The sequence below is a fragment of the Rhinolophus hipposideros genome (assembly GCF_964194185.1).
Source record: "Rhinolophus hipposideros genome assembly, chromosome: 12".
NCBI classification, from domain to species: domain Eukaryota; kingdom Metazoa; phylum Chordata; class Mammalia; order Chiroptera; family Rhinolophidae; genus Rhinolophus; species Rhinolophus hipposideros.
Window position 1 is genome coordinate 76,529,189 of NC_138058.1, and position 27,642 is coordinate 76,556,830.

At 43.5% G+C, this 27,642-nt stretch overlaps 1 protein-coding gene across 15 annotated transcripts in view; it reads left to right on the top strand.

The window, feature by feature from the left end:
- The window catches only part of MYT1L (myelin transcription factor 1 like), a 368,814-nt gene that overhangs the window by 7,654 nt on the left and 333,518 nt on the right, over positions 1–27,642 (top strand). The gene's annotated exons all lie outside the window — the stretch shown is intronic.

Here is a 27,642-nt window from a genome sequence, read left to right on the forward strand (position 1 = left end):
ATCCGTGACACACATGTCTTATATAATTCTGTGACTGTACTAGTGCAATATGGGTCATTTAATATTTAGTTAATATACTCCCATCTTGGGGAATTCACTGATAAATAAATCTATCCTGGTCTCGTAATTCCTACCCTCCTTAAAAGGTGAGGGTTTCATTTTAACTGACCTAATTATTTCATCTGCTTTTAAGGTAGAACTCAAATAGAAATTATTATTCTCTAATACAGTCTATAGTCTCCTGAATATTTTAGGTCACTTAATGATTTTGGTGGACTTTTATTTTTAGGCTGTTTAAAGAGTTGGTTTACTTTAGCTGTTGGCTTTACACAATGACAGTAAATATTTGACAGAAAATACAACTTTTTGGAGGGTCATTTCTTCTGTTTGTAAAAAAAACTATGCCTTTCCACAAAAGGAAAAAAAGAAAACAAAAGAAAAGAAAGAAACCTACCTTCAATAAACCTAAACCTCAAACACAAGATACTGGACAACATATGAATCCTTCATATGAAGCTTTTGACACTTTAGTTTTGAAAATTTCCCCCCTCATATTTCAAGTTTCTGAGCACTCACACTGAGCTTTTTTTTTGCATAATAGGTGAATTCTTTATTTTTATATCAATGCATATATGTACATATATATATAGCCAATTTTATTTATTTTATTTTATTTTAAAATTTGCTGGTAAACTAGAATAAGAAAACAATTGAGATTTTTTTTTTTACCCCAAACAATATTAAGTACCAAAATGTTCTCAAAGAGATTCATGAACTGTACCTAGAGAAAAGTAATATTGCTATGAGTTTTCCATTACTATCTTTCATTTCAGAGTTGAGCCTAGCTTTCTAAGATTAAAATAACTCCTTTTAGTTTTCTGGTGGGTCGTAACTTTCTCGGGACAAAATATCAGCATTGTTTTAGCCTCATTGCGAGGCTACAAGAGGAGACAACACTGGTCTGTTACCTACCACAGGCTCTCTTTGTGCCTGCCTGCCTCTCAGAGGTATAGCCCAGCTTATTTTTTAAGGGCCAAAATTATGTCACATTAGTTTCCACTTGACAGAGTTACTTTATGCCACTATCTGTCACATTAGCTCTCAGGCACTATTGAGTTGAGAAGGGGTTGCTTTCAAAGACAATGAAAGTTCCCAGAGTTACAAATATGATGATGTCTACCTGACTGAAAATATGATTTCTAAGGGAATTTTTTTTTTTTCAGGTTGAGCTCTAGGGTTCAAGCTCAACTTGGGAAAGGAAAAGAAAACAGAAAACTTTCATAGAAAATTTTTGTAGGCAATCAGTGAGATGCTAAAATATTAGTCTGAAATCAGGCACTGTTCGGTTTCACTGGGGAAAGGGTAGTGGGCAGACGGGAAGCTCCCGTCTCAGGAAGGTCTGTGTGCCATGGTGCATCATTCCTTAGCAGACTGCCCGTTGATTGTGAATGAAGATGGGTGTAAACATTCGTCTTTCCAAAGGTCACTTGAACTTATTTCTTTACAATGCTGTACTATGATGTATTTTTGCACTGTTGGGAGGACTACAATTAATCTCTTTAAAGGTTTTGTGAGTGCATGTATACATGTGTTTTTAAGATGCCAAGTGAAAGTGTTGTGTGTGAGCCGATGATGTTTCAGCCATTGGGTTGATATGTGTACCATGTAAGCCTGCCTTTGCTACATTTGTACCCTCATTGATATCATTGAAAGGAACTTCATGACTCAATATTACACACTGACTGCTTTGACTAAAGTCTGATTGCTTAGCTAGAGCACTCAAATTGTTTTAAAGAAAATTACCTCAAGATTATTGGACATCTGCTTGAGATATTTTTAAGTGTGGAATGTCAGTCTTAGGTCTCTAAATCAGACAACTCATGGATTTGTGAGTTACGGGGGAGGGGGCTCATTTTAGCACATGACAGAGATTTTCAGTAGGGGGCTTCTAGCTGAAACCCTGTGTTGGGTAGGGTCTTCATGCTGTTATCTCAGCCTAGACTCAGTGTGTTTTAAGGGCACCCGACAGAACGGTTTGTTGAGAGTCAGCATTACCTCTTGATTCCAGAGGCCACCACGTCACTCAACCCTGAAACTGATGGACAGATTTTAGGGACTGGCTTTACGTCCCTGTCTCCCCACCCTGGTACGTGTATCCCACCAGCCTATGCCATCTGAACAGAAGCTGGGAGCACAGAGCACTGTCGCCATGGAACAATGCTAGCCAGACTGGCTGTGGAAATAATCGAGTCTGCAGGGCACCCCATAGAGAGCCATCAAATCAGGTCTGCTCTGGAGCTGTCTGCGAGGTTGTGAACACTCAGAAGTCAGTGCTACATCTGCCAGTGGGCCCTCTGCTTCCCTGAAACGCCCGCCTGCCTGATGCGTGTGGGCAAGAGCTTTTCAGAAACCAGTTTCCTTCAGGATAAATTTAATACGGCTTGAGGGCCGGGCGCAAGCAAATTGATTCTATCTGCACCAGGAAAAGTCATAAACAGCTGTAAGAGCACAGATTCTCAACAAGCCCAGGATTAGGGGACGCAACTTTGTGAAATACCCCAAGCCTATTCCCTTCGTACCTCATGCCAGCATGGCATTTTTTAAATTAGGAAGTTGATTAAAAAGGGATGGAAGACCACGGATGTGTGGTCCTTTGGCATCCACCCAGCTGTTTCTTCGTCTGGTCAGGAAAGGATGGCTCATCACCAGTTGCAGGAAAGGGGGGAATCATTACAAGGCTAACGGGCGGCATGGATGAAATGATCCTGGGGCACGTGCACGTGGCCGTGGTGGCAGCTCCATCCAGATGACTTGGCTTCCTGCAGGAAGCACATCGCCTGCACTCTGGCTGTGTAGGGCCACTGGATGTATGAGCTTGTGCTGTGCTGCTTCCTCGGTGGTCAGTGTGATAGGTAATAGCTGTTTACATTTTCTGGATTTGGATCTGGGTTTGGCCTCAGGTCCGGTAGTTGTAGTGAACGGTGGTACGTGCCAGATAGGGCTGTGCAGTTTATCTTCAAGAGTAACTGATTTTGGTCTTGCTTTTTATTTTTTCTAAGGGAAATTCCTTTCTTCACTGGCTCTTTTCAGGGCGTGGAGTATATTACCAGAGGGATATCATTGTAGGCCTCATTGTAGTGTTGCTGTGGCCAGTGTCACGTTAGAAATTTAACCCTGGCCACCCTCACGTGCCATGAGCACTTCCCCAAGCCTACCATACCAAAGAAGCTTTGACCACTGCGCGTCCGGGACCACTCAGGGTTCAAGATCAGGGCATGCCTCCTCCGTGGGCCTCTCAGCTGCTGCGTTGTGATTCTCTCTTTTGTTCTCCTTCCCTGGGACCCTACTTGCAGATTTATTAATTATGTTTGGATTCTGCCTTTTAGAAGAGTTTGGTAACAGCTTGGCTGGAGGCAGTAGCAGTGACAGGAAGCCCAGGGGCTCCCCTCACCATCTTCTACTAGAATAAAAAATATCAAAGTCAGTAACGAAAATTAAAGGCATGGCTTCTTAAACTCAGCGCTACTCCATTCTTAGCACGTTAAGTGAACATGTCACACAACATGCAAGTGCTGAGCCCCTACAGTGTGCAGGGCCAAAGAGACAGAACTGACAATAATTTTTGCCCCACAATGAGTCAGGATGTATGTATATCCACATATAATCACTATATATGTACATATAATCTATAAATAAATATATATATAATATAGTTAATATTTTAGATGTTATACACATATAATATGTGTTATGTGTTATATATATTCATGGATTGTATGTAAGTATAGGCTTATTTTAAAATATATATTTATTTCTGGTAAAGGGTACTGACAAATTCCTCTAGACCTACCTGTCCTTGCATACATTTGGAAATAGATTAAACTATTTCTGACTTAATAAGAGTAGTATAAACATTGATGTCCCTTTCTTGAGTGATTACTACTTCAGGGATCCAGGTGATCATTCTGAAAATTAGCTCTCAATTACATGGCATTATTTACTCATATTTTTCCAATTAATTAAATATATGATTTGTGTTTATCACCTTCTTACAGAACCTAGAGCTGAAGTTTCCAACTTTTGAGGCTTCTGATAGTGACCCCTCATTCATTCATCGTTTCTGTATGTACACGTTTGCCGTCCCCTTATGGTATGTGTTTGCAACTGAAACAAGGCTGCATGCCCGAGAATGCATGAGACGGTAAACAAAACGCTACTATGAGGAAGGAGTGTTAGCAAATGTCAGGTGTCTGTTTTGCAATTTCTGAAAATTTCAAAGCTGTTGATCCCGGAGAGGTCAACAACAAAACATTTGAGGACGACATGGCTAAGCCTTCAATCCTAGGAGCCAGCCTCCCAAGCAAACAGGAAGAAGCCCTGGGTCCCTCTCCCCCCCCCCCCCAACTTTGCTCTGTGACATCAGCAGCTGTCCTTGATGCAGCTAACACGTCATCATTCCCGGACTCACCAGTGGCTGGGGCACAGCAGAGGGAAGAGGAGAGGAGAATTCAGACTAGACACTGCTCATGCATTTCACACCATCCTCATGACTCTGCCACATTTCCATGGAGTCGGACCTGCCTGAACATACATAACTATTTAGAACGAAGAATTTTACAACTAAATCCTGTAAAAGTTAGATCATAATTAGCATTTTATATTCTCTTGGTGTCTGGAAATTTAAGTAGTTCAGGCATCAAAAAGCTGCATGTCTTTGCTTAAAAATGAAAGTCTGAGATTTCATAAAGTAAAAAGTGCTGGTTGATACTAGGAACTTGTATATAAAAGGAAAGAAAATCTTAACAGTTTGCTCAGATAAATTTCAGACAAATTTGATATTTTGTGTTCTTTGGTTCATGTGGCACATTTGGTATTGAATCAATCTTGGAATTTTCCATGACATTTGTATTTTGAATCTACCAATATCTTTTATGGTTCCTTTCATAGCCCTGAGAACAAGAATGGTCCAAATGTTTTCCTTTTTTTTTTTTTTTTTCTTATAGCTAATGTGCTGTTACTGGGGTTTTGTTAGCTCAAAAACAATCCTTTTCCCTTAGAGACCCACATCCACAGGGCAAGCCAAGAAATTCTGTGTCTGTCCTTGAGGGATACGTTAACACACCTGTTTACAGTTGGGCTCTGCCACCTGCTCATCTAGTTTTAAACTTAATGATCATAATGGTATCTGACCCAAGGGGTCAGATGGGGAAGACCACCAAATGTGTGAGGTTCCAGGTAACTTCTCATTTTTAATACGTAACATTTCATGGATATTACACTTTGAATAAGTTGGAAAATACTCAGCCTGTGATAAATATTCCAAGTCGTGGATATCACCCACCCAGAATATCATGAGGAGGAGTGCAGCCAGTGATATTTTCCATTTGGTGCTTTACGTATTCAAAAGCCAGCACGTGCTGACGGAGTCATTCGTTTTAGCTTCAGAGTGTTACTGAGGTCTTAGGGATGCTGACTGGGCCCTGGGCAGTAGGAAATGGGTGATGTGGGCAGTGCAGCACCTCCACACCTCGCCCTGTCTCCTGCCCTTCCTCCCACGTCAGTGCCCCTGGCTGGGGACATGCCCACATGGCCCCACTGACTCCCTTTTCAACCTGCATTCGCTTTCCTGCTTGCACCTGCTCCTGAGTGTTCAGTTATGCAGGACAAGACCGGGAATAGCATGTCTGAGTCCTTTTGCTGACTTGGGGGGCTCTTCCAGAGCCAGAAACGCTCTGACTGGTTTGCTTACGTCACATACACTGTACGTGAGTTGTAAGTTTCCGAGTAATTCCCTCGCATGTTAAAAATGACCAGTGCTGCTGGGAACCATCTCTTTCTTGTCAACTTCCAAAGGGAATTTTCACATAATATTGCACATTTTAGTCATCTTCTCCTTTTTTCAGTCTGTTTTATTTTCTAAGTGACATTCTTCATCCACAGCTAACAGACAGTGACAGGGCACCCACGTGAAAGTGTTCTGGGTGGAAGGATGCTCATCTTCCCTCAGCTCTCCTTACAATTTGGGCGTGACTGAATGAGCCACTTCAGCTCTCCATGTCTCAGTGTCCTGGCTTGATTGAGGGGACCGAGCTCCATTGCTTCTCCTAGTTCTCACAATATATGACTCTGTGCCTGCCATTCCATGGAGCCCTGCCCTGCACAGCTATTACTGTGCACTGGTGGGGCTCCGTGCAGTGGGTTGTTGCTACAGAGAAGAGCGGGAGGCAGGCCTGACACCAACAGCCTGCAGAATTTAGAGGAGGTGCTACTTTTGATTAATGGGTCTAATCCAGTATCTCTAAGGGCAGCTGAAGTGACATGGAATTCATCTAATCCAAGGCTTCTTGGTCACCTAGTTGTGTGAAACTCTAACGTGTAGCCGAAAAGTAACTTCCCCTTAAGCTCCTTTCTCTTTTGATTTTATCAATTTTGTGACTCTGATTTTAGTTTACTTTAGGCAAGTATTCTATTATGGCAACTACAGTGGGTGAGTTATCCTGTAGAAGTCACAAAACTCTGTGTGCTCTGATGGCTCTAGTATGGCTGCTTCGTTTCTGCCGACTCAGTCTGATTACAGCAGATCGTCTCAACCGGCCATGATGGAGGCAGATGAAGTGTATGTAACTGGCATCACTAAGCTTGATGCTTAAAGAAATAGCCCCACTGGCTTTGTTTCACCTGCTCTTCAGGAAGCAGTATTTAGATAGTAATAACAGCCAGGGTCTGAAAAGTTAATAGAAAGTTCTAGTGGCTAAAATTTTTAGCTGTTAAAATCTATTATACATTTTTAGCAGTTAAAATCCATTATGCAATCCATGTTCCACTTCTGGTATAAAAGCACCCAAAATGACAAACAAGATCTCGTGGGTACAAATAACCACCGAGTTTTTTCCACACTAACCAGTGGTACGTACTCTTCATCATTTCAAAAGGGCGAGCTGAATAGTGTCCTCAAATTATCCCCGTAAAGTAGAGAAGAATGTTAGCCCATCGTATGGAAGGGAAGTAAGACAGAGAAGTCAAGTCCACGGCTGAAGTTGGACATCTCTCTGTGAACACCTGAGACACAGGCTTCTCACCTGAGTCCCAGAGGCCTTTCCAGGTTGCTGGTGGCAAGGATGCGCCTTTGGGAAAATGTAAATGAAGATATGTATTATTCCATGAAACAATCAACTCTTTGAAGAGCTCAAAATGCCAAATGCGAAACTTTTAGGTATTGGGAAGTGCTCTCACAGCAAGAGCATTGGAGAGGGGTGATAAGAGAAAGGTAGCTGCGTGCACCCACCGGGGTAATGGGGAGACAGAAATGAAAGAGTGAAAAGTGCAGGGAAAAGATGAAAAAGAGAGGACACTCACAGACAATAACAGATACGAGTACACTTAAGACATTCAATTTGGCTATTTCTAATTCTGATTGAAAGTGGGATGTAAAGATGGACCAGCTTGTAAAACCCTCCTTTTGGAAGATCAGAAGTTCGGTAACATTTAAGTGACAAGTACCCTCATTCTCTTTTATACAAACTACTTATATATTATATTTAGAAACCAATGAGGGTAGACTGTCAGGATAACACCATGATAGCAAAAATAGTAACACGCAATACTTAGTTAACAAACACACTACATTGAGGGTATTACTCACGGATTGTATCCTGTAAAGCCCACAGGAATCTATAGGACTGTAGGTACTTTTATTATCTCCATCATCACAACAAAACAAAGCAGCCTGCCTGCTGAAGATATATAGGTCATTAAAGATATAGTGTGCTCTCTAAGAAAACCAGCCCCCCAAATGAAAGTTATTGAGTGAGAATGAAATTGGTGACGCTCCTTGTCTATAATTTGGTGCTTGCTTTGGTTGATGACGACGGTTTTTAAGATGACCCAGCACTTTACTTATGGAATGTCTGTGGGACAAGTGTTCAGCTGGGTATGAGATACCCTCCTTGCCTGTAGGAACTGAAAATCTGGTTGAGTACGCGGGAATGTACGTAGCAACAAACAAATGAAAAAATCTCGTGGGCAGTCAAGGCACCAGAAAAAGCATTGTGTGTTCTTGGGTGGTTGCCTGCTCTCATGGTGCAGAGTATGTGTGATAAGAACATGAAGGAACATGTGGTTCCTATAGGGCAGGAGGCCATTGGAAGCAGGTGCGGTCGGACCTATCCTTGAAAATTAGTTAATTCAGATATGTGAGGAGAAAGAGAAGGCACTCTATATTAATATAACCATAGTAAGTGTTACATTAGTAAGTAAATAAACACGATGCTCTGAATCGTCATTATCAAGTGACATTCGACAGTACAGGGTTGCTTATTCTGTCGCCCATGGCCTATGCACGACTTCTAGTGGCCTCTGGGAACGTGTGCATGTAGATAGGTGGGTAGCGGTTCCATTTTGGAAACTATTAACAGTTTGCTTTTAAAAGAGTTTTCCAAAATACGTGTCATTTCATTTTATGATCTAATGACGACAATCTAGGGTTATATTGTTATTATGGGATGATTCACAAAAATATTAAAGACATTTACTCTTGTGATATTCAACAATAATTTCACAAGAGTTCTCATGAAACAGTTTAAAATATGTAAGAAAATAATAGGAATAGGCATTTCTTCTTTGCTCTGGAAATCTTTACGTGCAAGTAGCGGATTGTCTTATTTTTCCCCAGAGAGAGGGGTATTAGAGAGCTAAACATATGATGAGCTGTGACTCAGAGGGGGCTGAGCCCAAGCATGTTTATACAATTATGTAATTATGCAATGCATCATAGCTCACCCTTCTGTGTAAGACCAAGTTTAAGCGTGGCTCAGAGAATGTACACTATCTCTAAAAGTACAAATATAAATATTACTTCTCATTTATTTGGTTCAAAACCGTGTTAAGAACCCATACCCCTCTGTCCTTCCATGGCAGTAAACAAGTCTTCCCCGTTCCACAGGTCACTGTGAGACCTGCCGTGACGTCTGATAGGGTCTTTTCCCACATTGGCTCTTAGAGGAAAGAAGTCCAGCCTTCCACCTTCTCACACAATTCCTAACTTGCCCCCAAATTTATTTTGAACAAATTTATAAATCTAAAACATGCTTACATCAGCCTTATTCTGAATGTCAGATTTTTTTGTCTCCTTTCAGCTCCCACTGAAATTAGCTCGGCATTATTTCTGCCGAGCTACAGGCCCTCCCCAGAGAGCTCATGCTGACGTGACTGCTGTAAGCGTCTCCCAGCAGTGAAGACAGCTAGTGCAGCCAAGGCCATGTGCAAATGGCCTGCGAGCCATCAACGGCGCTCAATTTCCAGTTTCATTTCCGTATCAACTGAGATTTTTGGAAAATAATGTGCTGAGTTTTATCAGCTTTGTTTTTTATACAAATATTGTTGCTGTGCCAAAGACAATGATTAAAAAAAACTACTCCTCCCTCACCTTTTCTTCATTGCTGTGTTGAAGACTGCAAAAGTAGAATATAAACCCTTCGTACATGTCTGCCCTGAAAGTAATTATGTATAAGTAATACATCATTATTTATGATGATATTTTACTGATGTAAAAATATAAGTAATTTCTCAAGTTCCAAGTTCATTACTAATCCATTCTTTCGTTTTTCTTCTCAATGCCCCAGCCACCACAATGTGTTTCCTCTGGTTCATTCATTCTTTGCAAACAATGGCCCCTCAACCATTAGCTAATTCACCAAGTAGCCCAGAAATGCTCTTCTCTCTCTATTACTCTTCTCATCCTCTTCTCCTTCCTCTCAGCCTGCTGTGACCGCAGGCTCCCCTGACCCCACTTCTCAGTGTCCCACACGTCCTGCCAAGCCTTCCATGGCGCTTGGGTGAAATGCCCTTGATGCGATGAACACGTTTCCTTCTGTCCTTGGCTAACAGAGCACAGGCTTTGTCTCTATCACGACAGGATCTAAAAATAGGAAGGATGGGTAATGGGATGAAACTATCAAAAAGCTACTGATAGTGAAAATCCTTAGTAGGCCTCAGAAGAGCTACGTTCCTGGGGGAGAGAGAGAGGAGGAGGGAGACCAGGCTATTGTTCTAGTTCTCAGTGGTAAGGAGAGGAAACAACCCAGTCAGAAAGCAAAGGCAGAAGCGGGAAAGTGAACAGGCTGGATCCAAACCCAAGTGGGAGCAGGCAGGAAAGGGGGACCATAAAGGCACACGTCACTCCCGGGGGACGTGGCAGCAATGGAGTACTAGCTCTTGGCTCATCTCCTGTTTTCCCTCAGAGTCCATCCTTTCCACAATCCGCCTTCGGAAACGCGGTGGGTCAGGCGCATCTCCGGCAGCGCTTGGCTCTTGGAGAGCCCCTCACTGCCATCAGTACGAAAGCTTGTTTCCACGCATGCACTTAGATCCTGCAGTCATGTGCTTGCATGCCACGAGTCACACACATCGCAGGCTCAGACATGGGCTCACCAGAGGGCCTGGCTGCTGCCTGGAGATGCGGCTGGAGCAAACCCATTCACCGATGACACTGCTGCACACAGCATTTTGGGGGTTCAGAAAGGCTCACTGGGCTCGCTGGGTTATGTGATCGCAGCAAGGCCAGCCTTTTCAGGAGAGTGTGTCTGCTCTCCCGTCCTACAACATGGTACCTTAAAGGAGCTGTCAACACCTGCAGCATGGGAGACACAGACCGTGTGTTAATTGCACTGGACTTCTTATGATGGGGACACGGAGCTTATGCTTCCCCATTGGTGCTGCTCCCTGTCCAGGAGACAGAACTTGCCCGAGTGGGATCCTCCGAGCACACACCACTCCAGAGCCTCTACTCATTCTGTCTGCAGCCAGAGGGCGGCCTCCCTGGCTGTGTGACCCAGCAGTCTTGACCTCACTCTTCAGGTCGTACCGTCTGGGGCTTCGTCTACACAGAGGAAGGCATTTCCAGGGCTCTCACTTAGAGTCACCTGACATCAGCTTCGTTGTGCGTGTCACACCGTGCGAGCCATTTCCATGTTATGTAAGGAGGATGTTTATTAAATGAGGCAGACCAGTAATGTGATCCGGGAGACTCGGCCACGTCCTTCTCTGGACACATCAGTACAGGTTGCACATGAGCTCACGTGGGATGTGTCTGCAGTGTGTAGATGTGTTGGTGCTCACAGCCCGGCAGCGAGGGTTTGTGCCGCCAGCTGCCTCTTCTGATTCTTGTGAGATCTTGGCTGCGAAAACCTTAAGTTCCTCACTTCTCATCTATGGTCTTGAAATCAGATGCTACCAGCCCACGTTCAGATCGGGGGTCTGGAGACACCGAAAGTGACAGCTGAGCGCACGGAGGTGCTAATGGGGGCTATGAGATGACACAGCAACATCTCAGGTTTGACCCAGTGGGTGTGTTATGTCCACAGGACAGAGCCCGTCAGAAGGTTCCTCTATCTTCTGTTTGTTTATTTGCTTATTTTTTCCTTTGGCTATAGGTAGAGGAATTTTTTCTGTGAGTCCCCTTCCAACTGAAAGTTGTTTATGTAATTATTGTCACCCACTCTTTCAACAACTCTTTATCAGATGCTGTGGGTTCTACGAAAATGAGTCAGATCTACCCTCTGGCCTCAGGAATTTTGTAGACCAATAGAGAAGAAAAGACAAATTTTAAATGATTACAACATGCTTTGGGATTTGATACAGGTGGTGAGGAACTAGAAAGTAAATGTTACGGTTTTCTCCGAGGAGGGAGGGCCTGTGTCAAGCAGAACTAGAGTGGAAACAACATGAAAAAGTTTGTGTTTGAGACAATCCTTGAAGGAAAAGTAGGATTTCAACAGATCATCACAGAGGTGGGGGCTGGAGGGGGAGGAATCCAGACAGGGAAAATAAGGTGAGAAAGCTCCTAGCGAAGGAGACTCGTGGCGTTCGGGGCACGGTGTACAGACTGTTTCTGAGGAGAGCACAAGCACTGACAGAGGCGTGGTTGGCAGAGACCAGGCCTGAGGCACGGGCTGGGCAGGTCACGGTGGGTCGCAGTGTCACACTTACAAGTGCTTACACGTGATGAGATTACGACTTTGTTCTCCAGATAATGGGACGTTCTGGAAGGTTTTTATGTAGTTGAGTGACAAGGCCAGAGCTATTCTTCGGGATAATTAATCTGGCGGCCAATCAGTGGCTACTTCCTGCCAATTCTGTCTCTAAAATAGCTCTCCCAACTGTTCCATCTCTTCCACCCCTCCTGACGCTGCTGCTGAGCAGACTGTCGTTATCTTTGTCCTGGACACTTACAGTAGCCTTGAGTGCCGCCCCCCACACACAGACACATACACGCTTCCCACCACACCCACACACTCTACGTTCTGTTTTCAGCTTTGACATTTTTGTGCTCACACAACACCAGGGACTTCCTGTTTCCAGCAGACTTAAACCCAAACATCTTACCGTACCATCTGAGGTAATCCTCAAACACTGTCCCGTCCATTCCAGACTGTCAGTGCAGTGACACAGTGACTGTCCCCTGTTCACGGTGCTCGGGTCCTTCACACCATCCCCTCCCACCGCCATGTCCCACCCTGCGTGCACTGTGCACCCTCTGCAGGCTGATGTAAGTGCGCTTGCCACCAGCTCTTCTCATTCCTTCCAGAGGCAATCCAGGCCTCCCCCCTGAACCTTCACAACACATGTCTTAAGGCCCTTGTCATGGCCTACCTTGCATTTGTAATTGTTCATGGAACTGTGTAGCCTCCCTTCTGAAGCTGTGGAATGCTGCTCCTCATGAGTGTTGATTCCTGTCCAAACATGGAACATGGTTGGTGCCCAGTCACTCTGTTGATGTGAAGATGAATTGGTGGGGGAGACTGACGTGGCCCCTTCTCTATGGCTGAGGCATGGCCAGTACAGCATCTTTTGTGGGGACCTTGCAGGTCCCAGATTTCATGTCCTGATTCAATGTGAAATTATTTACCCAAGAGTGGTAACCATGTCATTTTGGCCTGTGCCATGCCATGTATGTTGACGTTGGAAACAAGTGTGTTGTCCTTGCATAGTACGCAGTTCCCAGGTGCTTCGCGTGAATGAACGCACGTACCCTGTTTCCCTGAACCGCGGGGGGACTTCCTGTAAAGTGATGTTATCTCTAAACTGGCTAAATACAAATTTCATAAATCGGAAGTCCAGGCTCCAATCTGAGAACCTGGGCCTCCCACACACTTTGTTTTCCTTCATCTACTTATGTGCTAAGTGTGTTCTATCTCATTTGGACCATTTGATACCACTTAAAAAATAAATAGTTGTGTATCTGCCACTTGAATTCAAGCAACTGAGAAGGACCCTTGAAAACTCAGACTCCTAGCTCTTAAAGCAATCGATAAAGTGCTGGGAGGGAAGTTAAATTGAAGTCCTGGAAAGGGGAAATCTTCCCTTTTCCTCAAGTTTTCCTTCCACTACAGCAGGAATTTGGGAGGAGGATGTGAGGAGGAATTTGGGATATAGAATTTGGGGAGGCTCATGGTCTCAGAGTCACTCGGCTGAGGAGTCTTTGACCTCCCCTTTCCAGGCTTAGAAGTGTCACCATGCTGATTCTAAAAAGAAGGGGCAGAAGTTAAGTGGGACAGACAAACCCTGGGCGTCACAGAAGTCATCGTCAAGAAAGAGGAAACTTTTTCTGTCTGACTTACTTCGCTTAGCAAAATACTCTCAAGATCCATCCATGTTGTCGCAAATGGCACTATTTCATCCTTTCTCACGGCAGAGTAGTATTCCATTGTGTATATATCCCACAACTTCTTTATCCATTCATCTACTGAAGGAAATTTTGGTTGTTTCCATGTCTTGGCCACCGAAATAAAGCAGCAGTGAACATTTGAGCACATTTGTCTTTACAGATAAATGTTTTCAGATTTTTTGGGTAGATACCCAGGAGAGCGATTGCTGGTTCAGATAGGAATTCTATTCGTAATTTTTTGAGGAACCTCCACACTGCCTTCAACAACAATGTGATCTATAGATGATGTATTACAGAATTGTACACCTGAAACCTATGTAACTTGACTAACATTTAGCACCCCAATAAACTTTAATTAAAAAAAAAAAGAAAGAAAGGCACTGTGTGTCCTGTTCACTAGCTCTGTCTATTCCAACAGTGGTGAAGAGTCCTTACGTTTTATGATAATTTTAAAAACTAAAAGTTATTTCATCAATTTAAATAGCAAGGTCATGCTGGGTTACACTTATTAGGGGAAAATAGGCATTTAGAGATTGTACTTCATTTCTGTGTATTTTAAGCCACAGGCTGGTTTAAAGGATCCACTTTAGCCTTCTAATGTGGGGATGACTGGAACCAGTGTGGCCCAGTACAGAAACTGAGACATGTTCTTTACACACACTGCCTGCACTTTTAGCTAGAACTTGCAATATCCTTTCTATACACATCTGAGCTCTGCTTAAATGGTGAAGATTTTATGGATTATGCAGGGAATTGTGATGTAGACATGCAGCCTTCATAATCAATTTTACCTCATCCCCAAAACAAGTCTAACTTCCAAGTGTGCCAGAATACTCTGGAACACTCTGCCAAGCCTGTCAGATTACCGGTGATGCAGGTACAAAGAGGTAACTTGCTCCATGAAACTTCTTTGCCAGGAATGAGCTGAAAGGATTAAAAGATTAAAAAAGAAAAGGAGCCTAGTGCTTATTATTAAATAAAAGTGAAGAGAATGAAGAAGGTCAGTAGCATGAAAAGCACACATTAGACTTTAGGCATGGACGATGGAAGACAGATTTAAGTTCCCCTTTTTCTGTCAACCACGACTTCCAGTATGGAGCTGACCCCCTCTTACACCAGTGGCTAGAGCTATCTATACCACTCACCTGCCAATGTTCTAGTCACCTAACTTTTCAGGCTACTTATTAATGAACGTATTTATTTCCTACCCACAATCAGGTTGTATCTCCTTAGAAATGTCTTATACCTTAAGCGTATTCATTTCTACCATATGGATTTTCCAGTGCCTTACACATATAAAAGGTGTTCAGTAGTACTTGTTTAATTATTAGACTGATTTGGGTTATGAGTTGTTCATATTGTTCATATTTTGTTAAATCCAATATGACAACGACACCCTAATTTACCTTTTGGTGTTGGTTTTGTTTCCTGCTTCTATATAATCCCAATTCAAACTTTTGTCCTTGGTTGAAAGAGTCTCCAAGAGACATTGCTGATGGGAAAATGGAAGCCTGGATTATTGATAAGTGCCTGTAGCCTGGGCAACGAGCGTGAGTTGGGATGCTGGTTCAACGTGACATGTTTCCTCTGTGGGCAACAGTGCTCAGGAGGGTTCTTGAAGGGGATATGTTGTTTCATACTTTGTTCTCCGGAGAAGTAAAGTGAAAAATACCTTTTTCATAGGTGATGGTGTTTATTATTCATATAGCCATGAGCTTCGTCATTTTTAAAGCTGGCTTTTGGTTTAGTTTAGTTTGGTTTGGTCTGGTTTTTAAAGTCTCCTTTTGGTCTCCAGAGTAACTAAATTGCTCTCAACATGGAATTATGTAAGATGCTTTTGCCTCTCCAACATGGTCGGTTGAGAACTGTTCCCACGTGGTCCATGTGCCACTCAAGTGCTTTCATGCAGCTGAAATGAATCCCTAGGCCTAGTGTCCTATAGCTCAAGGATGGGGTGCTTCATCCCAGCCCAAGACTGACTAAAGCGTGGTGACATTCCTGAAGAGACAGTAACATTGGATTTTCAAGTTTTGACTCCACTGCTCTTCAACACATTTTAGTACACAGGTCAGTTGATGGGAATCTCGTGAGTCCCTCACTTGTGCTTAGGATGGAGTTAGGTGCCTGGAGGATGTGAAAGAAGAACAATGGGAGGTGACACCAGTGAGCAGGAAGAACAGGTGCCCGGGGAGGAATACAGGTGTGACACCAGTGAGCAGGTAGAACAGGTGCCCGGGGAGGAATACAGGTGTGACACCAGTGAGCAGGTAGAACAGGTGCCCGGGGAGGAATACAGGTGTGACACCAGTGAGCAGGTAGAACAGGTGCCCGGGGAGGAATACAGGTGTGACACCAGTGAGCAGGTAGAACAGGTGCCCAGGGAGGAATACAGGTGTGACACCAGTGAGCAGGTAGAACAGGTGCCCGGGGAGGAATACAGGTATGACACCAGTGAGCAGGTAGAACAGGTGCCCGGGGAGGAATACAGGTGTGACACCAGTGAGCAGGTAGAACAGGTGCCAGGGGAGGAATACAGGTGTGACACCAGTGAGCAGGTAGAACAGGTGCCCGGGGAGGAATACAGGTGTGACACCAGTGAGCAGGTAGAACAGGTGCCCAGGGAGGAATACAGGTGTGACACCAGTGAGCAGGTAGAACAGGTGTGGAAAGGGGGTGGGGGATATATAGACCTACCAGTTGTACCTGGAAGTGTGGTCTGAGCAATCAGATGACTGCCACGCTAGTTTCAGCTTTTCAACTTTTTTGACAAATCACCTTATATTTGACATTATATCTCCACCCTTAAAACCAAGCATAATACAGAGGCATTATGTTTATTAAGGTTAATGGAAAGATGAAATAATATAATTTGTGAAATATGAAAGAGGTTTTACAAACTCTGTTACTATGATGATAACTATTCTTTTCTTTTAGAAAAATCATATTTAAGCTAGAAGTAAGATTGAGCCCAATTGCTCACTCTCTGGCAAGTAGTAGGTGCTGAGTAAATGCAAGTTGAATAATGTATTGAAAAAAAAAAAAGACATGTACTTACCCCAAAAAGGCTCAGTGCTAATTATGATTCAGGGACATTCATTAATAGTTACAAAAGTCAGAAGTGCTTTTGCATTAAACCAAAAATCTAGTTCTTTAAAGCAGTCTACCGGTCCCTCTCTTAAGGACTTTGTTCATACATCAAATAATTATTGCATATTACCATGACTATAATCTAATTAATAATTTCGGTTTTAGATGAGACAAAGGAACTCATTTAAATTCTTTAAGAGTTTCAAGTATTTGATCAGGTTTCGACTGTTGGTTCAGTCCCAGCCATTTGAGCACACAAATCTGTCTCTCTTGCAACGGAGGCAAAGAACCCCAGCTCCTTGTGAGCAGACATGAGCGACAGGGATGTGCATATATCAGTATGTTGAGTGGCAGGCATAGGCACTGCAATTTGACATCTCAGTCAGTTTGTCTTGAAGTCTGGCAAAAACAGAAGTATAGGCACCCCTCTTCCTCAGCATTTCAAAGGAAAAGTGGTCCCACATTTCCAAAGCTCACTGCTATTAGATGAACAAACTCGCAGGAAAGAATACACCAAGACCACTTCTGTGGGTTTGTTTTTATCATTGGAGCAAAATATTCTGAATATTTAGACAACATTTACTGACTAAGTTCATTAGTCCCTGATTTATTCAGTCTCCTAAATTTTCAACCTCAAGTCTGGCTAAGTACCTGTGTGCAGAATTAGTTTTTGTTTCAATATTCTGCCATATTTTTTTGTTTTTTGTTTTTAATTCTCGATGAGTCTATTTAAAAATTTATAAATTGTGTTTATTTTTTCAAAGAACCAGCTCTTGGTTTCAGTGATATTTAGTATTGTTTTTTTAGACTATATTTCGTTTTGCTATGTTTATATTTGTGAAAGTAATGTATATCCATTTATTTTTCCCTATGTTTGTGTGTGCATTTTCTGCAGTTGTGAAATGTGCTTATGTTTGTGTACTTTAAAGGCAATTAACGGATGTATTATTAACCTGTTATGAATATAAAGTTAGGACTACACAGAGGGACATTTATGAGCTTGACCCTACTTTATAACACATCAAACCTTTTGTTATTTATTTTTGTTTCAACAGGCTATACCTCATGGCCTGGCATATAATATATATTTAATATATTTTCTTTGGTCATGTTCACATAAACTAAATATTTGGGCACTGTGGTGGGTATATGTAATATTTCCATATTTAACTTTTCCATGAAAGAAAACTTTTAGAATGTCTATATTCACCAGTCCTTCAATTTTTGTTTTATTCTCTGCTATAATCAAGTGCTGGGAACAGAGCCCACAGAGTAGGGCTTAAAAATGTGAATTGGATATTTGCTAATAAAGGGATAAAAAATAAATTTATCTCCCTACACATATGAAATGGGACATATTAGAGTTCAAAAAGAATTTGCAACATGTCTGTTTCAAATAGTTTCCTTATATAGAGGAAAAATCAGACAAAGAGGAAGGAAAAACCACAGAGACATGGGTGGGTGGAGACTAGGAAATAGAGAAAGGGGAAAGGCAAGTGAGATGAAATACAGAGCTTCACAGAGGGCAAAACAGACGCAGAGAAAAGGGGTGGGGTCAATTCTAAGAAATGCCAGTGATTGGTGGAAATCAGGTTTCCATGTTGCTGTAATACTGATGAAAGGGAGAAAGGGGTCTGGTCGTCTTGCGGCTGTGACCAGCTGCTGTTCAGGGGAGTGCGAAAACAGTAGGCATCATGGGGAAATAAGAGCATGACTTGGGCTGCTCTCATGGAGCAGAAGGCTGGACCTGGCTCGGATGGTCCTTGCTCTGATTACCATTAAGATCCACAGCAATACGTAACTGCTCTAGGCGGTTGGTGAATCAAATCAAACTCATGGAAAGTCAACTCTCTGTGAATCTTCTACATAATTGAACATATATGAGAATGTTCAACTCCCCTCCCCCCGACCTGTGGTTAGACAACGCAGAAGTACAATTGACAAAATTATTTGAAATCGTCAACTTACTGGGCAAAGAATACTTTACTATTATTTGAAAAGATGTGCTTCACTTACGGCATATTGTTCAAACTGGGAGAATGTGACTATGTAATCCCTGGGGGAACTACACATCCCTCACTACTGAGATGCAAAGAGAAAGAGCATGCATGCCCTCTGTTGTTGGCCTTGGACAGGAATGGTTTGTGGTCAATCCTGTATCACCTATAAGTGATTATACAAATGTGAGAGTTGACTGTTGGAAGTAACTGACTGCTCTGCTTTGGTAATTCGTATGAAACAAAGAAATGAGGGAGATTTAGATTACATGGTCATGTCAAATCTTCTATAATAAATGATGGGAATTCCAGACAATCAGAAGTTAAATACCTATACTCACACATAAACAACTGAGTGCATTTTATATATTTATTTGAATATTTGAAACATACCATATCAAGTCTATTCCCAGTAATTTGCAAATAGTTGTTATACACCAAGAAGAAATATCTCCATAAAAGAATTTGACTTTCTGAGTTTATTTAGTTCCTTATTGTGTTGTTCCCTGATAGGAAACCATACTGACCATTTTGGTATTTCATAATAATACACTGAGCTCAGGCCAGGTTGAAAAGCTTGGGCATCACTCCAAAGTCATTGATATACCAAACAATATTGATTCCCCCACGCCAACCCCCGCTTTGCTTTAAAGTTAATTAAAAGTTACACTATATCAACAAGCTAATGAAAAATTACGTATAGCTAACATATGATTTAGGAATCTGACAAGTGAGAGACTTTGATGCTATGGGAAAAGTCTGGATGGGACTGGATGTTTAGGAAACCTCGGATAAACCTGCCAATGTGTATGGGAGACTCTCACTGTCAGTTTTAAAGGAGTAGATGAGTCAGCATTCAACAACGTTAAAGAAAAGCATGATAAAGAATTCGGATGTTTGAAGTTTCCAATTCATTGATAATTATGTTTTCCTTTGAAAGAAAGACATCCAGTAGTATACAAAATTGACTTAATGTGCGCCAACAAACACAGAGGGTACAGCACAGCAGTTTTCCTGTAGCTGGGTCTCCCGGAAGCAGACGCGTCCCTTGCCCAGTGCAGCACCCAGGGCACCGTCTCATCCCTCCCCAGACCCCTCACACGAGATCTGGAGCCCACTGGCGGACACTCGCACTTCCAGATCACAGACACAGTCCCCTTCCCCACGAAACAACCTGTGGAGTCCTGACTGGCAAGCCCACAGGCGTGGATTAAGGTCTCCTCTTGCCCGACAGGCGGGCAGAGATGCATCTGTCACCTGGTGGAGCCAAGATTTCCACAGGCCCGTGGCTACTGTGCCTCAGTAGGACTCCCTGTGTCACATTCTTGGAGAGGAACCCAGTGCTTTCGGTTTCTGGAACAAACCATACCCCTTTGTAATCAACAGAGTCATCCTGGCCAGAGGGTGGAGTTGTTCCCCAGCACTGTGCACGTGTGCATGGGACTGTGAGGCCACATGAGAAAGTGTGTCGTGGCTCTCAGTGTTCAGATTTTGGAACAATACCGTGACTGATGACGTCCTCAGGAACCCCCGTTTCTTTGAATAGCCATCATCTTCTTTACCCCTCCCTGAACCAAGGTCTTAGGATGGATAACTGAGTGTAAGGGAGTCATTTTTACTTTTCTGCACTTTGGCAGTTAATTTTTATTTTTATTAAAGTAATATCTAGTTTTAAAAGACAAATAGGGGTGAAAAGGTAAGGAAAAAACGTTCCAACACTACCCTCCCACCCCACCCCATGTCACTTCTTCACAAGCGGTCACATTCACTTCTTTGAGTTGTTTCTTCTAGTGTTGACTTCCATATTTATTTTATTTTAAGTGCTTTTAAAATGTATTAAGTTTATTGGGGTGACATTGGTTAACATAATTATATAGGTTTTAAGTGTACAATTCTATATCATCTATAAATCCCATTGTGTGTTCACCACCCAGAGTCAGTTCTCCTTCCATCACCATATATGAGACCTCCCTTTACTCTCTTCTACCAACCCTCCCCCTTTCCTTCTGGTCACCACTAAACTGTTGTCTGTGTCTGTAAGTTTTTGTTTGTTTCTTTGTTGCTTTCAGTTTTATATCCCACACAGGAGTGAGGTCATATGGTTCTTGACTTTTCCTGTCTGGGTTATTTCGCTTACCATGATCATCTCAAGGTCCATCCATGTTGTTGCAAATGGCCATATTTCATCTTTTCTGATGGCAGAGTAATATTCTATTGTGTATATGTATGACCTCTTCTCTATCCATTCATCTATTGAAGGACACTTTAGTTCTTTCCATGTCTTTGCCCCCATGAATAATGCTGCAGTGAATATAGGGAGATTCATTTTTAAAACACAGAGGAGCATTCATCACATAAGTACTTTGGCTCTTTCTTTTTTTAATGAAAAGACTTTTGAATGAAAGTTTACAGAACTTTGTACTATCATTGTTTGTTTCTTAATTGCAGCTAGCAAATTATTACTGGAAAGGCATTCTTAAAATTACGCCATATCTCCTTTATGAGGATTTCCCTGGCAAATCCCATCTCAGAAGGAATGTTTATATTTAAGCTTCATCAAATGATTTCACATCTAATTGTTATTACATAGGCGTTCACTGTTGTTTTTGTACTTCTATCTTGCCTCCTCACAGAGTTAAGACCTTTGAGCAAAAGATCTAAATTCTCTCTGCATCTTCCTTGTATTCGGTCATCAGTAGGCACATACTGGTTACCAACAAACGCGTGTATGCCAGCTGATTTGGAAGTCGAGTGTGTCTGTTTATATTTCAGCCCAGAATTAAAAGCTGAGCCTAATCAAACATAAACCTGGTCCTCACAGCCCATAAATGCTAATTACTAGGATACTTGGGGGACTAAATATGCTAAGAATATTTTATGGGAATTTGCTTCCCTTAGTTTCCTTCCAGAGTTAATCCAGGATACCTAAGCTTTCTTCCTAGGTCCTCACCTCAGAAATTTAAGGATTAAGGATGTGTGAACATAGAAACCAAAGTGGATGTGAGAGAGAATGAAGTGCACTGAAATGCTTAATGTCTTTTTTGAGGGGTGGGTAGTAGAATAGGTTTCTTCTTCTTCTTCTTCTTCTTCTTCTTCTTCTTCTTCTTCTTCTTCTTCTTCTTCTTCTTCTTCTTCTTCTTCTTCTTCTTCCTCTTCCTCTTCCTCTTCCTCTTCCTCCTCCTCCTCCTCCTCCTCCTCCTCCTTCTTCTTATCATTATTATTGCAGTAAGAACACTTAACATGAGATTGTCCTCCTAAATTTTTAAGTGTACAACAGAGTAGTGTTAACTACAGGAAAAATGTTGTACCACAGATCTCTGGGACTTATGCATTTTGCATAACTGAACTATGGACAGCAACTCCCCTTACCCCAGTTCCTGGCAACTACCATTCTCTCAGTTTCTATTGTAGATACCTCATAGAAGTGGAATCATGCAGTATTTGTCTTTCTGTGTCTGGCTTATTTCACTCAGCGTTATATCTTCCAGGTTCATGTATGATATCACACATGGCAAGATTCTCTTCTTTTTTAAGGCTGAATAGTATTCCATTGTGTGTATATACCATATTTTCCTTATCCATTCATCCATCCATGGAAATTTACACTGTTTCCATATCTTGGCTGTTGTGAATAATGTTACAATGAAGAGAGGAGTGCAAGTATCTCTTGGAGTTCATGATTTCAATTCTGTTATAAAAATACCCAGAAGTGGGATTGCTGGATTATATAGTAGTTCTATTTTTAATTTTTTGAGGAACCTCCATACTGTTTTCCATAGTAGCTGTACCAGTTTACAATCCCACTAAAACAGTGTACATAAGTTCCCTTTACTCCACATCCTTGCCAGCATTTGTTATCTCTTTTTGATAATGGCCATTCTCACAGTTTCAATTTGCAATCCCCTGATAATTTATGATGTTGGACATCTTTTCACATACCTTTCAGCCATTTATATGTTTTTTTTTTTTTGGAGAAATGTCTATTCAAGTCATTTGCCCATTTTTAAATTATTTGCTTTATTTGCTGTTGAATTGTAGGATTTCCTTATATATTTTAAATATTAATCCCTTATCAGATATGTTTGCAAATACTTTCTCTTATTTTGTAAATTGACTTTTCACTCTGTTTCCTTTGATGTGCAGAGTGTTTTTTTAGTTGGATGCAGCCCCATTTGTCTATTTAGCTTTTGTTGTTTAATATTGTTCACATTTATACAATGCAAAGTGATCTAAAGTTTCAATGCAATCTCTGTCAAAATCCCAATGGCAATTGTAACAGCTGTATGCAGTGTCAGAGGGGTAGTAGATTGGGGGAGGGGTTTATCCCTTTGTGAGGGGTGTAAATGTCTAACTATTATATTGTTTTGTATACCTGAAACTAATTTTAAAAAATCCAAATGGCATTTTTTTTACAAGAATAGAACAAACAACCCTAAAATTCATGTGGAACCACAAAATACCCCAGATAGCCAAAGCAATATTGAGAAAAAAGAACATCACACTTCCTGATTTAAAAATATATTCCAAAGCTCCAGTAATTAAAACAGGATAGTGCTGGCATAAAGACAGATTTCTAGACCAGTAGGACAGAATAGAGAACCCAGAAAAACCCATGCTTGTACTGTCTGTTGATTTTTTTATAAGGGTGACAAGAACACTCAACGGGGAAAAGATAGTCTCTTTAATAAATAGTGTTGGAAAAACTGGATACCCACATGCAAAAGAATGAAATTGGACCTTTCTCTTATATCATATACAAAATCAACTCAAAATGAATTAAAGACTTAAATGTAAGACCTGAGACTGTACAACTTCTAGAAGAAAAATAGGTAAAAAGCGTCATGACATTGGTGTTGGCAATGATTTCTCAGAATAGCTCTGCTTTTCTAAAATGTAGAGCCCATTTGTCTTACCTTAGATGACCCTACAGGCATTGACTTTATTTTTCTGGCCTTTTTTCCTCACTGGGAAAGTGCTCATATGGAAACAAGGGGGAGGAGGAGATTTCATTCTGTAGAAAAGGATGCATTTGTTCTTTCTTGAGAAATTACTGAAACCCTCCCTGGAGCTCATGCCTTTTTGCACGCTGAGTAGTGCTTGTGGCTGGCGGGGTGGTTGGAAGGGAGAGTGGAGAGAAGTGAAAGTGCCTGGATGGTAGGGATTTTATAACCTGTCTCTGGGGAAAATGAACAGGAATGCCATGGCCCATCTGAGGAAAAGGCTCTTTGGTGGGAGCCTTATTCATTAATAATGGATGGGTGGATTCGGCCCCGTCCAAAGAACTGTGCTGAGTGGCCATACGTCGTGGCGTACCTGGGAGTCCTGGTTTACACCTCTTGTCCAGGTGTCCCATCCAGTTTAACATTTGTCCCAAATATGATGTCCCAGTTGTGTCACCCTATTGTTAGGGCATTTAAATACAAATTTCAAAATGCTTCTAACTTGGGCCCAGCAGGAAAAATGACTCAGGAAGCATTTCTAGGACATGGGGCTTTTGTTCCTTCACTGAGATGCCTGTGGGAGCAGAGGAAACCTGCAGAACTAATGTGCTTTGAACAAGAGTTGTGCCTACTGAGCCCAGCTGAACTTGTGGGGAGGTGATATCTGCATGATTACTGGCTCCCCCTAAAAATGTCCATACAGTACACATTTTCCAATTGGCCCTAAAGTGTCCTCCTGATTGGTAGGAGCAAATTTGAGAAGGAGACCTTGGCTCCCCTGATGCTGGCCACCCCACCAAGGCAAGGGAAGTTGTTTACCTTTGTGTCAGGCTGGTGGTAATGGCTGGAGGAACCTCTGGTGAGGTTAGAGGCCTGCACACATTGGCTTAGGCATGGCAGTGTTCTAACCTCTTAATGACCCTCCCATGAAGAAGTAAAGCTTGTTCCTGATGCCACTAATCATGGGTTCCTTCAGACCGAGGCCAGCCATGGGCTGTCTTCCACAGTGTAGAAACACCAAGCTGTGCTCTCGGGGATAGCACATGCCTTGCAACAGCAGCATGGAGCATTTGTCTCTGCACTTTTGTCCCCCTTGATTTCCTTGCCTTAACATTAATGGGTCCTAAAGCCTCTTTTCCACACTTATTTTCCCCTTCCTTTTCTCCTGGAGTTAAGGACATTAGTGAGACAGCATTTCTAGAAAAAGAAAATGTCTGTGTCACTGCTGAAATACTGACATAAAAAAATCATATACCATCTCTGCTCAAAAAAGCATCCTAATGTTAAAAATTTTTTAATTTTTAATTTCTCAAACAAAGGGGGAGAACCCTGAAAATGGAAATGTTTGTCATGAATGACATCCTTTCTCTTAAAAAAAATCATCTAAATGGGACTAGTAGTAGTTTATTAATCAGGACAAGCATTCCTTATTGGAGGATTGGTCTCCTCTGAATAACTAATTCTTTTCCTTCTATTCATTTTAAAAGGAACTTTTTCCTCTTGCCTCTCAAATAGCTTTTGTTTCAGGAGCAGTGACAGGTCATTTACTTGTATTTCAGGTAACTTTTATATCAAAATTTCTTAACCACTCAAGGTTCCTTTTGATTAATTCTGGCACGGATGTAGGAACCTCCTGGAATAACCGAATAAAATTTTCTAAATTTTCTATATTTATCCTACTGGGGCTCTTAAATATAACTGCTTTTGAATTTCCTGATTTTATGTATTTGGGTTGCACTCTCTTGAAACAAACTGATATTGAGGGCAAAAAGTTTGTCTCTGTCTCGGTGTCACTCTGTCTGTCTGTCTCTCCTCCCTGTCTCTTTCTCTCTGGCACCATTCGCATTTGTCTGACTTTCCTTCCCCCATAATGGAAAGCATCCACATCCTGGGCAAGCCTCTTGCGGTGGCTGGAGAGCAGAAGAAACTATCTGATGTTTGTGGTCTTGCTGCACATAATTACCAAATGGATGATACACAACAGGTAAAACGGTTTCAGCATACTTCATGTTGAACATGGATTGCCATCATCCCGGCCTCCGAGTGGCATGACTCCGGTTCCCTCTGTCTAGGCCGTCCTTCCGCTTATCTTCTGTCCGAGTCACACTTGGGCCCCAGACCTGTGCGCCTGGCTCCTGCCGGGTCTCCGGTTTCTCTTTTCTGAGCTCATACATACCCACTCCAAAGACCTCAGCACTAATGTCACGGCTGTCTGACGGACAGGGACGTGTCCTAGTTTTCATACGGTCCGGCATGTCTCCCAATTCGGGGATTCTCCCAAAAGCCTGCCTGGTGTGGACTCGTCCGCTGATCCCGCTTTGCTTGAACACCTACCGCAATGGGCGGCCACTGCCTACGAGAAAAGTCCGTCATTTCTAACCGCCCTTAGCTGGACTCGTTCATGGACACTGACTGCGTCTGTCCCCAAAGCGTTGGCTGCTTGGGGACAGGGCTGTCTGTGTAGCTGCAGAGGCAGGTACGGATGTAAGGACGCAGATCCCGCGACACCCAGCGGAGCGCTGTGCACGTGCTCCTGTTCCAACAAGCACGTAAGAACCGGTTTCTTCTGCAAGGGAAACGGTAAAATGAGCGTCGGTGGCCCCCACCCTGCCTAAGAAAAAGGGATCAAGTGACGCTCGTTGACAACAACTTGGTCTCACCTGTAAAACTGCGGCGATCCCCTCGCTAAAGGCTGTCCCTCCCCTTTTGCTGCCATTTGCATGTCAATGGGAATCCAGGCTTCAGCATTCCTTCCGCGGGCCGCCTGGCCTCCGTCGTACTGTAGCAAGTGCGGGGACAGAGTCGCCGTTTGGACGATGGCTGCTGCGCTCCAGGCCGAGTTCCCACGGCCTCGGTCCTCGCCAACTCTCTTCCCGCATTTTCTGGGACCGAAGCCACTGCTGGGCCTCGAGGAGCAGCGGGGACGCTCATCCGGGCACCCGCACAGGCCCGCCCCCCAGCCCGGGGCCCGCCGGAAGTGACGCCACCGCCGCCCCCTCCCAGCGGCCCCGCCGGAAGTGCCGCCGCGCCGCGCTGGCCGACGCCCCCCGGAGCCCGACGCCGCCGACGCCCGCGTTCCCCGGGCGCACCGCGAGGCTCGCCCCAGGTGCGGCCCGTTCCCCCGCCTCGGCGCCGGCCTCGTCCCTGGGCCCAGCCCGCCACGGCTGAGGACGGGGCCCGGGACCGCGGCCGCCACCCGCTCCTCGCGTGGGGCTGCCGCTGCGTGTGTGCGCGCGACTCGCACGTGGAGGAGGCTGGGCGCCGCCGGCAGCGTCGCTTCGTGGGGAGCGCGCCCGGCCCGGCCCGCCGACCCTGCTGCTAGCAGACGTGGGCTTCCCTGGGAAGAGCTGCCTGGCTGCGGGGAGCACTTCCGCGCTCCCGTGTCGGCTTCCCGCGGGCGGCGGGCTTCCTCGTGGCGTGGCCGCGCAGGGTTCCTCGTGGGACGCCGTCTCGGGAGGTTGTGCGCTGTCCCGGTTCCGAATCGCAGACGTAAACTGTTTTCTGTTCTCCACGATGCGTCGTTTCCACAAAGCGACGGCCGCTGCTGTCAACCACCTGGGTTCAAGGCAAGGAGCCGATTTTCCCAGTTTCCCGACCAAGTTTTCTCGCGACTGGGGACGGAAAGCGAAAAAAATTCCCGAGAAAGGGCGGGAATTCCCGCCTGGAGACCCTAAATGCCGAACCTCTTGTGTTTGTGTTTTAATGATAAATGCAAACTTGCCTTGTCGTGCGACGTGAGCACAGGGTGAGTGTGGCCCCCGAGGCGGGGTGCAGACCATCTTGTGCGCCCCTGTCTGGCCAGGGCCCCTCGGAGGCGCGCAGGAGGGCACAGCCCGCCTGCCCTGCACACCTGTCACTCCGGGACTTCGTGTCCTGTCCTAGAGGTCGTGCCACGGGGCAGGGCCATGTGTGGTCCAGAAAGGGAGAAGAAAGGGAGACGTAGCAAACAACAGGG